The sequence below is a fragment of the Furipterus horrens genome, unplaced genomic scaffold, assembly GCF_987537825.1.
Source record: "Furipterus horrens unplaced genomic scaffold, mFurHor1.1.pri manual_scaffold_15, whole genome shotgun sequence".
NCBI lineage: Eukaryota > Metazoa > Chordata > Mammalia > Chiroptera > Furipteridae > Furipterus > Furipterus horrens.
This window is the reverse complement of record NW_028327185.1, coordinates 20,657,083-20,663,861: the sequence shown is the minus strand read 5'-3', so window position 1 is coordinate 20,663,861 and position 6,779 is coordinate 20,657,083. Positions and strand designations below refer to the sequence as shown.

Genomic DNA, 6,779 nt, shown 5'->3' with positions numbered 1-6,779 from the left:
CTCCTCGGTGAAATGTCCTTTGGAGACTTTTGCCCATTTTCTAATTGGATTGTTTGTTTAGGACTGTTTGATTTTTGAGTTGATTTTCTAGATGTAGTCCTTTGTTAGACACATAGTTTGCAAATATTTTCTCTAGTCTGTAGCCTATATTTTCATCCTACTGGGAGCGTGCTAGAAAAGAACGCAAATTGTGCTCTGCTGGGCTCTCTGCAATGCCAACCCGATTCCTGCGGGCTGAGCGTGTTGAGTTCCTCTGCAGCCTTGCTGACTTTCTTCTAGCTGCCCTGTCCACGGCTGAGTCACAAGTACAATTATGGATCAGTCCAGCTCTCCTTGACGTTTCCAGCAATTTCTACTTCACATAGTTTGCAGCTTGGTGATTTGGTGCGTATACACTTAGGATTGTTATGTTTGCATGGTAAACGGACACTTTTATTATTACATAACGGACCACTCTGCTCTGAGGTAGACTTTATCTGATAGTAATACAGCAACTCTGCTTTGCCGTGGTTGGTTCATGTTTGTGTGATATGTCTTTTTTCTATTGTTTTACTGTACTTATATATATGAAGTGCTTTTCGTAAACAGCATATAATTGGGTTGTGTTTTCTAAATCCACTCTGCCAATTTCTGCCTTCTAATCGGTGTCTTCTCTTATTCAGTTTAAGATCCTCTTGGTATGATGAGAGATTCCCTGTTGAAACCTGGACATTTCCTCATGATGCTCTGAGACTCTGAATCTTATTTAAACCTGTTTTAGCTGTCCTTCTTCACGAATTTGTGTGTCATCCTTGCGCAGGGGCCATGCTAATCTTCTCTGTATTGTTCCAATTTTAGTATATGTGCTGCCGAAGCGAGCGCTAGCTGTCCTTCTGACCTCACTCCGGTAGGAGAAGAAGGGGCACCACCTCATTACCTCCAGCACATGTAAATGCAACTTCTGCTGCTAAGAGAATTTAATGGCGGAGATGGGGGCTGACATCCTCATCTCATGTAGACACTACATATTAAAAGTATGACATAATTGATTTAAATGTGTAAGTATCAAAACCATGGCTTAAAACACATAAAGCGACTTCTTTTTTGAAAGGCAAGGACAAATGGAAAAGAGAAGAACACACCCCTGGAGAACTGTTACCCCCGGGCTAGGGGGGCTCTTGTACCCACCTCCTCCTCTAAGGGGGCTCTGCTCTTGTCTCACACGGTATGGACTCTTGCTGCCCTGACCCCCAGCCTTGGGGTGGAGAGGTGGCTGGATCAAGGGGCCTGGACCTAGATCTTTTCCTGGGACTTAGAACCCAGGGATTCCCAAGCATATTTCCGGCCCCAAGTGTATTCCTGGGCTTGTGTGGGCCTCTTCCCTGGGTCTGAGGACAGACCCTTCGCCCAGCACGTGCATCCCAGGACTGAGCGGTGGCTGAGGGGAAGCTGTCTGGGGAGTGGTGAAGGACATTTAGACATGTGGAGGGATTACTATAATCTCGTGTCCCTGTGAGCCACAGCTGGGAAGGGGTGGGAGACAGACTTTCAGACATGGCCCTGCTCCCATGTGGAAGTCCTTTTGAGTTCTACTTGGCACTAGAGCCATTAGAAAGATATGCTTGTCAATGCAAAAGCACAAAACATAGTGACATCACATATTGATCTGTGACATTTCAAATACTTAGGAAGGTCTGAGTCCTTGGCAGGCCTTGACTTTGAACCATGCACAAGGTTGCATTATAGTTCAATGCAAGACTGTAAGGACAGGCCTTACCACTATCAGCCTTCAACAACACTAGTTCAAAAAGTGAAGGAGAAAATAGCGGATCTAAGGTAATCAATAGGCATACGTTTAAACATTTAGGCTTATGAATATTGCATACGCCTTCTTTAGAGTAATCTTTATGAAAGTTTTTAGAATATCCTCCCTCTTATTTATATATAGGTTGCCTTTCAATGCCTAAAAAATGGAAGGCAATAGGAAGCTGGCTTTCAGATTCTTCAAAACATGAATAATGTCTCAAGCTTCTACCTGTCCATTCTTCCTCCGTCAGAGAGAAGCTGGCTGTGTGCTCAGTCCCATGAGACCCAAGTACAGCTCACCAGACACCACGATATGTGGAGCAGCAGATGCTTATATGTGAGTCTGTTCTCCAGAAGGAAGGACCAATAGATAGGAGGGCATGTCCAGAGAAAAAATAGGAGCAAAGGCTGCATTGGGGGAAGGCTGCAGAGTCACGTCCAGGGAGGTCTCAGCAGACAAGAGGAACGGTGAGACGGCTTGGTTAGGACAAAAGATGGAGCTGTGGCCAAGACTGGGCATTTGGTCTCCTTGATCGGCTGTATGCATGATCTGGATCTATTTTCAGGGCCCAGGAAAGCGTGGGCATTCAGACTCTTGTCCCTACAATTTTGTGCAAATGCTGGGAAGTCACTACAGTGCCTAATTCAGCACTTTCTTTTCAATTCTGGAATATTTACAGTAACTAAGACCCTTAATAAAATAGCCAACACTTCTTTTTACATGCGCCAGTCAGAATTCTAAGCACTTGCGGGCTGTATTGAAGAACATGCAAGAGTCTTGGCAAGCACTCAGTCCTCACAACAACCCTATGAAGTTGCAATTATGATCATCCCCATTTTGAAGTTAAGAAACCACTGAAGCAGGGGAAATTAACTAACTTGTCCAAGGCCATGTGAGTGATCAACAGCAGAGCTGAGATTCAAAGCCAGGGAGACGACTCAGAAATCTGATCCTTTCTACCACCACATCACCCTGTCTTTGAGTGGGAGCCTCATCTTATTCCCACGCCTGCCTTTACCTAAAGGTCACTAGGCAGGTATGGCAAGTCATAACCCTCAAAGGTGAAGCTCTTCCAGTGTTTAGCAGCACGTTGTCCTGTGGTCACGTTGCTGGGTGATGTGGAGTCACCACGTGGAAGGATCCAAGGCACAGGGGCGTCTGAGTTCTGGGCAGGGCAGGCCTTTGTATGGCAGAGAGTCTTGGGGTTTCTTGTTCCTTAACCCCCTCCCCTAGCACCTCTTTTCTCTCTGCCAGGCCAGTATTCTAGGGCCGGTTCACCTACTCCTCGGGCATGCTTGGGCTTCCGGGAGGAGTGACCCCCAAAGGCTTGAAGGTTGCTGAGTGCTGGTCACCACCGTGCTTTCAGTTCACAAGGTCGCCGTGTATCCGTTTGCATGACCTTGAGCCTTGCTAATGCAGCCATGGCGCATCCTGCTCGTGTGCTCGCTGCGGACTACATGCAGACTGCTGAGCCATAACTTCATCGTAGGTCTGCGGCCTTCGTTATGCTGCAGTGAGGTCAGGGCTGTCGCTTTCATCCGTGAAGATTTATTTTGAGAGAGGCCTTGTGTGCATGACACACTCCACCCTGTTAACAAATATTGTCCCCTCTCTGTCTTCAGGGGGGCAGATTGTGGCCACAAGTTTCCCAGGGTGGCACCAGGGTCCTCACCTACCAGGGCCAATGTCCTTCTCACCACAGAGGAGTGCGGCAGGGAGCCGACCAGCTGCTGTGCCTGGGGGTTGCCAATGAGGAGGGGACGGGAATGAAGGGCAGAGAGGGAGGGAGTGTCTGGGACCCTCGGACAGCACCAGACCTGCCCCCCCTTCCTGGTGCATGTGGCCGCCTGTCTTCATACACTTACCCATGAGTCTGTTCTCCAGGCATGCCTGCAGTCCATGGCCTCTCCCCGAGCTCTTGCTCACCTCACACCCCAGCTTTAGGCACCTGGACTGCAGCAATGGCCGCCTGGCTGATCTCCCTTCCTCCTTCCTGCCCATGTAGCCAAGCTAACCTTCCCTAAATAGAGCCTGCCCAAGGCCATGTGCCTTTAAAAAACACCCTGCCTTCACCTGCATTCATTCATTCATTCGTTCATGCATACATCCATGCATTCATTCACATCTATTAAGTACCTACCACGTGTCAGCACTTCTGCAGGTGCTGGGACTGCGGCGGTACACTGAAGAGATCCCTGTCCCATGGAGCTTGTATAGTCCAGCCTGGGAGAAGGCAATGAGCACATAAGTGTGGACAAAAATGCCAGGCGGTGACTGGTAAGCACTATGGAGGGAATGCGGCCAGGCAAGGGGACAGAGACCCACAGGAAAGAGAGCAGATAGGGGCGATGTGATAAGGGAATGCCTGTCTGAGAAGGAAACCAGCAGACACAAAGGTGACCCCTAATGATCCTACTTTCTGCTGCCCACACCCTCCTATGATTCTCTTCCCTGTGTGTGAGTGGGGCCTGCAGCTTGCTTCTGAACAATGGACTGTGGCAGAGGCGATCGAATACAGCACAGGTAGCAGAATGGGAACGCCCTGACTGATTGTTACATGAGCCCCGGTCTGGCTGGCACTCACTCTCCATTGCTGTTTTGGAAGAAACTGCTAAGAACATTTGTGTGTAAGTCTTTGAATGTACATAAGTTTTCATTTCTCTTTGACAGATATCTAAGAAGTGCTGGATCATATGGTAAATTTACTGTTAAATATTTAAGAAATAGCCAAACTGTGGCTACACAATTTTACATTTACACCACAGTAATGTATGCGGGTTTCTATTTCTCCACATCCTTATCAACACTTTATTTTATTTTAGCCATCCTGGTGCATGTGGAGTGGTTTATCTTTTTGTTGTTGAGTTATAGGAGTTCTTAATACTGTATATTCTGAGTACTAACTTGTCATCTAATACATGGTTTGCAAATATTTCCTCTCGCTCTATAAACGGTTCTTCACTTTCTTGACAATGTCTTTTGATGTACAAATGTTCATAATTTTCATGAGATCCAACTGATCTATTTTTTCTTTTGTGGCTTGAGTGTTGCCAAATCCAAGGTCATTAATATTTACCCTTATGTTCTTTTCTAAGAATTTTAAGCTTTTAGCTCTTACATTTAGAGCTTTTATTCATTTTAAGTTGATTTTTGTATCTGGTGTGAAGCAGGAGGCCAGCGTCATTCTTTTGTGTGTGGACATGCAGTTGTCTCAGCTCACTTGTTGACCAAACCACTCTTTCTCCGCTGCGTGGTCTCCATGGTGGATTTTCAGTTGACAGTAGATGGATGAGTTTGCTTCTGGACTCTCAATGTTATTACATTGATCTATATGTCTATCCTCATATAGTACCACACTATCTTAACTCTGTAGTAAGTTTTGAAATTGGGACCTGTAAGGGCAAAGTCAACACAAAAGAAATGCAAGGTTTTATTTCATCAGGAAATTCAGTATTATTAAATATACTCACAACTACACTTACCTACAATATTAAATACACATGAGCAATACACTACCAAACTCTTCAGTTAATCTCAAAATATATTTATTTTTTACATAAAATGAAATCAGCCTAGTATTGCTGTTCATTATATTGAGATGGTTAATTTTATGTGTCAACTTGGCAGAACCATTGTGCCTAGATATTTGGTCAAACATTATTCTGGGTGTTTCTGGGAGGGTGCTTTTGGGTGAGATTAACGTTTAGATTGTTAGACTGAGTAGAGCAGATTGCCCTCCATGATGTGAGTGGACCTCATCTAATCAATTGAAGGTTTGAATAAAAGACCTCCCTGAGCAAGAAAGAATTAGCCAGCAGACAGCTCTTGAACTTGAACTGTAGCATCATCTCTTCTTTGGGTCTCCAGCTTACTGACCCACCGTGCAGGTTTTGGATGTGCTAGTCTCCACAATCCCATGGGCCAGTTCCTTAAAATAAATCTTTCTATCAATCTGTCTAACTATATAGGTAGGTAGATAGAGAGCTATGTCTATATCTATCCATACTTCCCGATTCTGTTTTTCTGGAGAACCCCGACTAATATAACAGGGAACAATTCCTTTCTTAGACTTACACAACTTCAGAGCTGAAAGGACCTTCGGAGACTGTCTAGCTCCCGAAGGATTCAGCAGAGAAAGCTACTAACAAAGCCTTCATCAGTGCTCAGCACTGTGCTGAGCCCTGGGCCCATTCCGCAGCCGGCTCCTGCCGCCAAGATGTAATGGAAGCAGCGTGAGAGTACATGGCACCAGGAAACAGAAAACATCAGGACGTTAGCAACGCAAGTCTAATTGTTATCACTTTCTGCTTTAAAACTATTGACATGGTCCTCACTTGTTTATAGAAAATACCAAATGCCTTCACATAAAGGTCAAGCCGCACAGAAACGTAGCCCCACGGCTTGCCTGACTCAGTTCCTGACCCCTCCCTCTGGGCCTCCCTCCGCAAAGCTGGTACGCCTGAAGCCCAGGGTTGGCCCCGGGTCCTTCCCTTTGTCCCAGCCCCCCTTACTTCTTCGTGGCCAAGCCCAGTGCCCCCCCCACCCCATATTGTGATGTCGTCTTGTCACTCAGAAGCGAAGGGCGGTTGTGCTACTCCGGTCCTTGCCGAATGATACAGATAGTGTGGAGATGGCATCTCCCCCTTTAGTCTGGGAGCAGCTTGAGGGACAGACTGCCTGTCACTCCTCTCCCTCCCTCGCTGCAGTGCCAAAGCAGGCTTGACATGTGCTTGTGGATGAATGACAAGCAGAGACTGTGCCCATCAACACATGTGTGGACACTTAGTCCTCGCTGGCTGTGGGTCTTCTTTGGCATGGTTGCTCTTGTTTCCCATGCGCTCACCAGAGAAGGAGAACCCTGGAGGTCATTGAAGGCGACATCCCCAGCAGTCATTGGAGGTGAGCACAGAAGAATCATGCGTCATGTAAGAATGTCGCCTTCCTCTGAGCAGGCCCAAAATAAAGACACAGGGAGAAAATCCACAGGGTCACA

At 46.5% G+C, this 6,779-nt stretch overlaps 1 non-coding gene across 1 annotated transcript; it reads right to left on the bottom strand.

Annotated features, from left to right (window-relative positions):
- Positions 1-754: 754 nt before the first annotated feature.
- Positions 755-861, bottom strand: LOC149992500 (U6 spliceosomal RNA). The gene has a single exon (XR_016508390.1). It is a non-coding gene; the product is annotated as a U6 spliceosomal RNA (small nuclear RNA).
- Positions 862-6,779: the final 5,918 nt, after the last annotated feature.